Raw genomic sequence first — 11,485 nt, forward strand, 5'->3', positions numbered from 1 at the left:
TTTTCTTGAGACAAAACCACACATCAACAACAGCATACCTATAACAGGATTATCGGAGATGACACTAGAGTGATTCATTACTCAAGATGTTTATGAATGGACATACTTTGACACTATCTCTCACTTTCTATCACTTCTAATCTATTTATGACAAACTGAAATGTATGAATAAATAAATACGCACATACTGCACATACGTCACAGGTAAACCTAATTTTGTCTGTCAAACTCAAACAGGACACATTCACCTGTGTCACATTCCATTTGTGATGAAAATAAATCATAAAGAAAACATCAAGAGCATAAAAAAATAAATTTCCCTTCTTTGCCCTTGGCAATCTCCTGTCTCCAATTGTATATATGTCTGTAATAGTCAAGCATGATTACAGAGTTTAAAAAGCCTTCCAACCATCTTTGCTAGCTTTTTACTACAAATTAAAAGACGTTAGGATTAAAAACAGGTGTTTTTTAACCCAATTTGTCTTTCTCCTGTTGCAAATGTGTGTAGATTAGTCCAGCGTCACTCACACAGACTGTGAGCTGATATACGTACATCTGACATTCCCATTGCCAAGAAAATCCCAGTGCTGGTATGTGTATCAGAAAGCATTCAGGTCTCCAGAATCCCATTCATTCTGCTGGTTACGCTTTCAAGGACTGTTTATGCACTCCGTGAGCAAGCAGCCACGAGAGAAAGCGGCGCTCCACCTGTTAACTACAGCAGCTTTAGCCCCGCAGGCATTTTCCCCCACCACACATGCAAGACCCAGAGACGGAAAGCCACTCTCCATGGCCACATGCACAAAGGTCGAGCGAAGCTGTATGTTTGCTGTCAACAGCAGATTGAATGAAAAATAGTTTCCTTACCTGTGCCGGCTAGATGCATCCGAGCCCGACCCCAAGCTGTACATTCTTCAGCTGTGCGTCTCCGCCTCCTCTTGTTTCCTCTTCTCGCATTTGCTTCCTCTCACCTCCTTTTGGCCTTTTCTATCTTTTGCACTGTCTCTCTCTCGTGCTCTCAACACTTGTGTGAGTCTACTTCTGTGGCAGCTGAAGACCCTGCTGTGGTGATGGCATTTCTCTCCCTCTCGCTCTCTCTCACTTTTCCTGGCAAAGAGGGTCAAACTGAATACAGTGTCAGTGACATGGTAAGGAAAAAGATAAAAGGAATTAGTGAGAAATAGAGAGACAAGTATCCCAAAAACAGGAGAAACAGCTGTTAGCAGCTTTGTCGGCTTGTGACGCCGACGAGAGACAGCTGGAGAGTTGCAAATGTAATCTCTTGACTGAGGAAAGGTGCGAGAGCAGGTGGGGAGCTGAGTGGTGGTGACGCCCTGCGATCATGGATTGGCGTGCGAATGCATGAGTTGGTGTCTTACGCTATAAATCTTGAATAAATCTCAAGTGGGTCTTACCTATGCCTAAAGTTATGATGTGCCTGTAGCATGTGGAACAGAAGCTGATAAAGTATTGAAAGTGTGTATCAGTCAAAAAAAATTGAGTTTTTGGCAATTGACTAACCCTTCATCTTCAATCAAACCATCCATCCATAGCCTCCACCCGCTCCATCACGACCAACCTAGTTCCCCAACCTTGGGGAATAATCATGATGAAATGAGACGGATGCTGGGAACTGAGCACTGCTGATTAAAATAGATTCAAATGACTGGAGCTGTGTATCTGACCTTTTCCGTCTCTGGAGTTGTAGTCTGCTGATTTTGAGCAGGAAGTCCATGAAGATGCTTCTCAGTTAGTTGAAATGTGTTGCTTATCTTCAGATTCTTTTATATCCACAGGTGTTGGTTTTGGATTTAGTCCGGGTTGCAGAAAGTTTGGAGTGTTGGCTGAGAAGAGCATGAAAGCAATCCTGAATAAGTACATACATAAATGCAAATTCACAAATGATGTTTGTCCAGTTTGTAGAGCAGATGTGCTGAGTGTCTCATCTGTTTGATGTCATCTGCCTTCTGCTCTCCAGACCACAGAACAAGCTTCTGATACCTAATGCTGTACAGATTTATCCTGCCTCCCCCCCTCGTTCTCTCATGTTTTTATTCTCCCTCTCTCTCTCCATCCAGAGTCCTTTCTCACCATGTCAGATTTTCACTTCACTGTCCTGTCCTGTTTGTTCTCTCTACTTCTATTACTCCTGCTTCTGTCTGTCTTTCCCACCGTCTTTGTCATTATTGTCCTGCTGCAATTTAAATGCTCTTTCTTTACAAGCTTTCCTGCATTCCAGTCATTCTGAGATGAGCAGGTCCGACAGACAAGTTTGCTTGTCCTTCTAGACACTTCAGCCTTGCTTGTCCTTCAGGTATGATGTTATTACGAATACAGATTTGTCCTTTTTTGTCAGACGTCTATTACCAAATCCATCCACGTCCTCTATACGATGTTTGTTTTTCATTTCATTTGATTTAATACTAAGCAAATGACATTTTCTATCCCCTAATCCTAAACCTACCTTTACACAGACCTTTCTAGATTATTTATTTGTTTATAAGCTTTTTTTTTTCATTGGGGACAATGTGGGTTTTATAGTAATTTTGTATATATATAAACACACACTGTATTTCAAGGTTGGAGTCAGAAACATTTTTTGTTGTTGCTGTTAAGTTAATGCTTTTCTTCAGCAAGGATGCATTAAATTGATGGCTGTTGAAAATGTAAGTATGTGCATATTTACATTTATTTCCTATTATTACGCTGTTATCCAAAGTGATTTACAAAAGCCTTAAAGATTAAAAATATAACATAAGTGTTACACCCTGAAGAGAAAAGACTAGAACAGAGATGAAAGTGAGAGTTAAATAATATCTGTTTCCCCCTTTTTTTTCTTAAGAGTTAGTTAAGTATATTAAAAAGATTCAATTTTTTGTGATTTGATTTGGTTTAATTTCATTAGTAAAAAAAGAATCTAGTTGAGTTTTGTTCACCTGACAGTGCAAATTACACTTTCCACTTGTAAGGAGACAATTCCACATGTCTTACCCCTACTGTAACCCATAATCCAGGCTAAAAACATACTGGATTTCCCATTCATGAGAGAAATAAATAGCAGAACCCTGGTGTTTCAGCTGAAGTAGACTACTAATAATATACATGTTAAATCAATGCTATAAACTACACACAGCTTCTTGTTCTTTGATTGCAGACATATTTTAAACATGATGTCTTTTGCACCTGTACAGAATGTGCAAAACTAAATATATACTACAATATTAAAAAAAAAAAAAAATCAATCATTTTTTTTTGTCTCAGCTGTAAAGATCTGCTGCTTCCTCTCATTTTCTGTCTGCTCAAAAGGAACTCTCTAAATTGTCTAAATCACTTTGTGCACATGGCAGCTTTTCAGAAACTAAAAATACCATAGTGCTATTTTAGGCCAGGTGATGAGGCATACTGACAGAAGGAAAAACCAGTATGACTCTTCAAACATGTTCCAGCCGAACTGCACAAACTTTTTGTGCATTTTGACACACTGGAAGCCACTTACAATACATGATCACCTGTCTTTAAGGGAAGCACATGGGTTTAAACATTCTTGAGAAATAAAGAGAGAACATTTTAGTTTTAAATAGTACCTGATGCATAATGTTTTCTGACAGTGTATGACAGCGGTACTTATAGAAGCCCATTCCTGCCTAGGAGCAAAAACAAAAGTAATAATTAGAAAAAGTTTAAGAAATAAAGTTGTATATAAGTTGTATTTATATAAATAAAATTGTGACAAAGCTACATGGTAAAATTTACAGAAAAGTCACAGTCTGAGATATAAAATTAGAATTTAAGTGAAATAAAATTGCATTTGCAAGATATAAAGTCCCAATGCAAGATATAAAGTCACATTGTGAGATTCAAAGCTGCAATTAATTTTGTGAGGCTGAGACTTTTTTTTACACGCCTTTCCTCAACCAAGCTCCTGATTGTCCATTCCAACAAAACGAAAACAAAAAAGAATATTTTTACACGCCTTTCCTCAACCAAGCTCCTGATTGTCCATTCCAACAAAACGAAAGCAAAAAAGAATATATGTTTGTCCTAGTTTGTCATGACCAATGTAAGGCATACAATTTAAAAGACATTAGATCACAATTCCACTATAATAAAAATACTAGAAAAAAAGGGTGTCTTTAACATTTAAAAAAATCTTCAAACTTTCTTTTAAGTGTGCTTTGAAGCAGCTTCACAGAAATAAACAGGAAAGTAGCATAATCAATGATGAAAACTTCAAAAAAGAGCAAAATCCACATTCTGCTATAAAGCAGCTGTAGCTAGACAATGGTGTCATTATTCAGCTCCAGCGAGTTCAAGTTTTACAATACAATACAATATACAATAATTTGAGATGTAAGATCGATCTAACTTTATTTACATTTTAAGACAAGGCTGAATATCTCAAATTCATCAATTTTATTTAACTGCAGTGGGCTCATCTGGAATGTAGTGCTTGACGCCATCTACCGTAAAGAAATCTATGGACTGTCTGTAGTCTGTAGTACTGAGATATACCTGGAATGTCAGACTGACTTTTATAAAATGAATCTGTTCTCAAGTTTTGCTTAAATGTCAGTACTGTTGATTTTCCAACCCTTACAGCATCTGAGAAAATAAACTCAGCTGAGTTAGTGTTGTGCTGTACTTCTTCTTATAATAAGGGTCTTCAGCAATTCAGTCCGCTATATAAGTTAAATAAAGTAAAGTCCTTTATCATAGTGCCTACACTTGTAGAATAATTGCCTGAACTGTAATTGTAGTAAAATGGGCTATTAAGTTGCTTTGTAAAGTATGGATCATGTGTCTAACAACACATAATCTCTTGTTCATTCACTTGTTGGTTGTTCTTTGAGGTGTAAACGGAAATGCAGATGCATTAGTTTTCCTAAATTCAGCTGGTAGTCGTGCCAGATCCTGGGGTGGAAATGTAATGTGGTCAAGTGTCCCCTTAGGGATCAGGTGGAGGCTGCTTGTCCATCAGGTGTCTTAGCATCAGCAGCTAACATGCCAAAGGCAGAAAACTGCCAGATCTCCACTGCATCAGATGGACTGAAAGTGGAAAATAGCAACATTGTGGAAATAAACAAATATTGCCATGCATATAAATAAATACAATCCTTTGTCTTTCATCTATGAAATGTGACATTTCAGGTTTTATTGCTGTGCCACTGGCTATTTTTAGATAGACTTTACTAAGAAAGGCCAGAAAATGAGAGGGAAACATGTGGCAGGGTAAACTTTGTTGCAAAACTCCCCTGAGAAGCAACTGGAAGAAATCAAAAGAGTCTCGATTCTGATCATGACTTTTCTTCAAGACTTCAACACATGGCAACATCTTATAAACAATATTAACAGACTAGACAAGTTTTAATATTACACACATTTAGATACAGTACATCTGGAGAAAATCTCCTAATGCTCCTCTCAAATGTTCCACATGACAGCATAATATTTCAGTGACAACCAGAAATACAGAAAAGTTATTTATAGTATGTAAATTTACAATTACTCAAAAGTGTGATTTGACAAAAATGATACACATGGGACATAAATAGAAATGCTAAACTATATTTGTCCAGGTATCAAATCAGAAAAGGTATTTTATATGATGGTATACAAAGTTTGAATGCACTCAAATTCAGTTAAAGGGATACTCCATGCAAATAAATCAAATTCTATAATCATTTACGCACCTTCCAAAACTCTAGAATGTCCAAAACTGGATTTTCATTCTTGTGTTTGGCACAAGAAACAACATAGCCCTAAAGCATATTCTGCCATTATATTTCATCCCTTTTAAAGTAATGGTATCAATCATAGGTGCTGTCAGACCATACTTAGTGGTTTCTTTAATCTCCCATTTACATTTCAGCCACCTCAAAAATCTGCAATAAACTCAGCTGTCAGCACCCTTGTGATCATGTGATCTCACTTCATGTTTGCTGAAAAGGGCATTTGGAATATTTATAGCATCTGCAAGTTATTTAACTTGAATTCCTCATCCTTACAAGTCATTATGTAATTACAAATCAAAATGCTTAAGTTCTTAACATTATGCATTATGCATATTTATTTATTTATTTATTTATTTTAGTTTTATTTTTTTAAGCCACATCAACTCATGCTCTTTATAAAGAGTCAAACCCTTCTAAGACTGAAATCCTAAAAATCTATCAAAGCACACCTGGAAACCAGCTGACCCTCAGTGGAATCATCTTGCTGCCTCCTATAGGCCTAGACAAGAAAGAAAATCATAAAGGAAAAAATGACAATGGATGACTTACTTATAAATGCACAATTATTACAGACACGTCTTCGTTTTATTCTCTGCATTTTTTGAAGGACACTCCACATTTGCATGGAAACAATTTTTACATCTCTACAAACCACTTCCTTGCCATCGTAAGTTTGAGAGAGAAGGTCTACATGTCGACAACACAAGTGCTCTTCTGTCTGAGAGAGAGAGCAAGCTCATGTGCCTTCATTTAAATTCATAATGTATGTTATTTCAATTTATATTCAGCCTTTAGCTTATAGAGACTATAGCACATATTTCAGGGTTGTCCTGTCTGAATGAATCTGCACACACTGTATTGCTGCTCTTACATGACAACGGGAGAAGAAAGAGTGGTATTCACATGGGAGATAAAAGGAAAATCGACAACTTTAAGTGGTCTGCAAAGAAAAGAAACAAAGATCTCAAGTGGATAACACACAGGGGGACAAAAAGCATGAAAGTATCTTTTGTCCTCATACATTTTTCATAATCATGACTGTTCTTTACTCTGTAGGTACACACACACTACCTGGTGGTCTAGTTTCCAAAAATAGACACTTAACATGGTTTGACAACTCCATTAAACCACAGCTGAATTAATTGCAAATTAATTATTAACAGCCAACTGTAAAAGAGTTGAAACTCTCACTTTAACAAGGACAGTGGTTTTCACAAGGATTGGAAGGATAGAGAGATAGACAACTGGATAAGCTTAATGACCATTCAATTTGAAGCAGATCTTTCTGTGCCGACCAGATGGCTGTCTGCAAGGTGGGATGAGTGTTGACTCCATATGCACAGCCACACCTGTGGACTATCTGTCTGATTTTTGGCTCACCGCGCTCTCAGCCAGAGACCAGTGCGAGATATACTATCCAAACACTGTGGCTTGATGCAACACACCTTATCCGACCGTTTGGACAATGTAGCCTGCGGTGAGGGGGCTATGCAAATTTGCATGATATAATCAGCACAAGACTAGATCTAATATTTATCAAAGGAGGCAAATTATGTTTTTGACATTAGCTATGCTGGAGCACCATTTAAAGGAACGAGATATCATGAATATTTCATTGGATTGCAAATATTATCTATGAAACAAAAACGTGAGAACACAGCTAATAAAATAAAAGCCTGTTCCAGCTTTCATGGCAGTTATGAGATAAGCAGAAAAACATGGACACAAGGGAATACTGAATATAAAGTTAACTTGGCATTTTTATTGTTGCCCTGGAAAATATGGTATGCATAAAACTTTATATTTATAATATTTTTTCTTATAGTACCACAGTGCTTACTTAAAATGAATAGTATATCTTAACTTGCAAATAGTGTATCTCAATAATAATCATCAAAAATAAAGTAAAAAAAATATATTATTTACTAATACTAGAAGATGTGATGGCCTAGTTAAAAATATCGATTTTCTAAACAATTGCAATCTTCATTTGAACATTCTCAATATTTATTTATAAAATCTAAAGAGTGACTTTCAGAGATAAAACGTTTAAATAGAAATTAATTTAAAGTAATTAGCCATTTGTTTTATACATATATTAACAGTGATGTGCACAGACATTCGTAAAAAGCCAAACTCATACGTCATCCTCCTGAAGCTGCTTCTGTGTACAACAGTGAGCACAAGCTACATTAAAGTGATTATTATGTTTTGAATATGGTTATTTTTCTTACAAAAATGCATCGATTTGCTACAGGAGGCCTTTGTTCACCCCCCAGGTCTGTAAGACACTTTTTATTAAAGATTATTATTAACTTCTTTTGGACTGATGCACTGCAACACCCGCTGACTGCCATTAAACAGTTTGAAAGACACTATTTAATATAACTCCGACTGGATTCGTCTGAAAGAAGAAAGTCATGTAAACCTAGGATGCCTTGAGGGTGAGTAATTTATTGGCTAATTTTCATTTTTGGGTGAACTAGCCCTTTAAAATGCACAACACTGCTCATGAGTCATAGACATTAGCAGCAAGACAAATTAACTACAATTTCCTTTTGTCTTTTGGATAATTAGCTGTAAATTCAACATTTCCCGACCCGACCTGATATTTAGATTGTTTATTTGTTTGACAGGGAAAGCTGTGCGCAAACAGAAACACACATACATACATTTATATATATATATATATATATATATATATAAACACTCCCCAGTGCTCAAGTCCCCTGTGATGTCTATGCGTGCACGTGACTGTATATTAATATATATTTATATATAAATAAAATTAGCGTAATATTTTGTAATGTTAAGTTAATAGGTTACAAGGTATAATTTACATCATTAGAAAAACAACGCAAGTTATGCCTGGTCTACACTATACAATTTTAAAAGTTGTTTGATCGCTGTTCCTTTCACACTGCACAACTGTTTTGAGTATTATGAATTTGTTTTTAATATGAGAACAATTTCCTAAAACATTCATGAGAAGTGATGTAAGACTCCTGCCCCTGAAATTGCCCTTGCCTTGTCTCTTGCTCTCTCATTGCTCTCTCATTGGCCCTTCTCTCAGACATAAATGAGCACAGATTTGCCTCAAATCTCAGGTTTTTGTTAGGTGATCTCCAGAAATTGTCTGCAAGTAAAACAAATGGGCCCAAAATTGTGTAATGCATGCCTGGCTGACACCTAAATGCATTATCCTTAATATAATATATTATGTGAGAAGGGTCTCTATAATGTTCTTGCAACATGTTTATACCACAACATACATCTCACCATATACAATTTAATGCATTTTTTTACCATTCTGAAAGCTGACCCTATTTATGCTGACCCTATATTTAAGAGGCAAGACAGAATTGAAGGCCAACTGACCAGTCCAGAGGGAACTTCTGGTTGTTCATGCAGAAAAAAAGCCCCTCATAACTCCTGTCTAACAGGTCCACTAATCCAATGTGTCACTATATAAGAGCATATGCATGCACACATGCCTGTTCTCGACCTTCTATTAGCTGTATGGGTCAGCCATTTGTCTTATAGTGACAGGGTCATTCATTCACCCTGTGCCTTGAAGAAAGGCATGTCCTTATCAGTATTATGTTATATGACCAATACATGTGCAGGTCAGATAGTGTCACCATAGATTCCATATCCATCTCCCATGATACTTAATCTCATATCGTATGACAACATTTTGACAAGAGGATAAGAAAATTTTAAGAATATTAGTCTGCATCTATGTGAAGTTGGCCAATACGAATTTAACATTTATCTCAAATAGGCAACACTGAATGTAGGAAACCAGAAGGCAAAACTGGAAATGGACAGACCACCTAAATTTTTTTATGAAATAGCGGAATATTGCTGAGGTGCCAATGGCAGGTTGCATTTTGTTTTACATTTTATATTGTTCTAAGCGCATAAATGTGTGAAGTATGCCCTCTGCAGGTTGTTTAATAATTAACATGTTCTATGCTTTTTATTCCACATCATAGAATATAAATGATACAGATTTGATTATACAGATTCTTTTCTGATTCGAAAGTAAATGCTCAGTTGCATTCTTTGGAAATTAAATCATAATCTGAAACCCAGGCTAAATTTGAAATATTCTTTCCTACATAGTAATTTGACATGGGCCTTTCCTTTTCCTTTTTATTATGTACACTCACATTAATATAACTTAACTTTCTAAATGGAACATTTAAATATTTATTTTTTGTGAGTTTGTGAGAATTATAATTATTATTATTATTTTTTTTTTTAAATGGATGTCATATTTTTCTAGTCTTAAATCTGATGTTGGCAGAAATACTAAGCGCCTTCAAAGTTTGGCTTCAAAAGAAGAACATAATTTGTTCAAAAGAAGTGGGGGAAGAATTATGAAATCGGATCACTTCTTGGCTTTGATCTGGATCAAACCTTTATTATGTGTTTTTCAGAACTTTTAGAATTAAAGGAATTTAGAATTTAGGGAGAATTGGCATTCCTTTGATCCAAAAATATAGATAGATACATTTATATTTTGGATTTAACAGTTACTATAGACTATAGATTAAATGTTGGGTAAAATAGGCTATATATATATATATATATATATATATATATATATATATATATATATATATATATATATATTGTCCCAATAAAATAATACTCCAAAGAGCTGTCAAAATCAAACAAAAATAATATATTCAATTTAAATGTAATTTATTAATTGCAATGACACAATCATCAAAGACCAATCAGTCTAAATTAGTTCCTAACACCTTACAACTGTACAGCTTGTAAAATTTTATTTTCCCCGGCCAGTGTTACTGTACTGTACTATAGCCTACTGTACACCTATTTATACGCCACTATCAAAATGCTTTGATTGGTGATATTTTAGGGTAAAGGAACGTTAAAATACACACGCTTTCTAAATTATCGCCTTAAAATTGCCATATAAACATGAGAAAAGTGTCATAAAACGTCTTACTAACCTTGCCTGTGGAAAGTTATATCCAATTTATCTTTTGTTGTCCATGGGATGGCCTTAAACGCGGAAGGATTACGGAAGTCCCACATTAAAATGAACAATTAGACAGCTATCACTCAAATAGCACACATATGGAAGAACTTGCATTAAAAACACTTAAAGAAACAACAAATAAATACTTCTCAGTACTTTTAAACTTTCTGTAAGTCTGGTTTGCTGAAGGACTGGTCAGTTTTTTTGTCTGATAATCGACAGTTATGTCACAAGACATTATTTATTTAAACTCTAGCGTCAGTAATTTAATGCTTCCTTTATTTTGGAATAATAATTAAATTTCTTTTCACCAAACCCTCCAAAACTACACAGTTACAGTAGAATACTAAGGACGAAATTTCAAGACCACCTACAATAAAACACTGCCCTCTAGTGAACAAGAACAGAAGATAATAAAAGACAACACAACCTCTTGATTTTTCACTGATCTTTATTTAAAACCTGATATGATAGCGTGTTAGAAATTTCTGTTTGCTTGCAATGTAAATTAATCTGAAATATTAGTGTTGTTTTCAATGCGACAAATGAAGCCACATGTAAATCTTCCACGTCTTTGGTGCGTTTCCCATATAAACGTATTGTTTAATAACAATATTGGTCACAGGTCAAGTGTATCACAAGAATTAAGAATTTAATAATATAGTATCAAACAAAACAAATTATATACACAATACAAAGAGCTGCGTGTCTCAACCTTGACTCTCTTAGCCCCTGA

General features: G+C 35.4%; 1 protein-coding gene across 1 annotated transcript in view; it reads right to left on the reverse strand.

The window, feature by feature from the left end:
* The window catches only part of LOC132121604 (glutamate receptor ionotropic, NMDA 2C-like), a 44,273-nt gene extending 42,842 nt beyond the window's left edge, over positions 1–1,431 (reverse strand). The window contains exon 1 of the mRNA XM_059531183.1: positions 868–1,431. The gene's annotated coding sequence lies outside the window, so the exon portion shown is untranslated. The remainder of the gene's footprint in view (positions 1–867) is intronic.
* Positions 1,432–11,485: the final 10,054 nt, after the last annotated feature.

The sequence above is a fragment of the Carassius carassius genome, chromosome 39, assembly GCF_963082965.1.
Source record: "Carassius carassius chromosome 39, fCarCar2.1, whole genome shotgun sequence".
NCBI classification, from domain to species: Eukaryota; Metazoa; Chordata; class Actinopteri; order Cypriniformes; family Cyprinidae; genus Carassius; species Carassius carassius.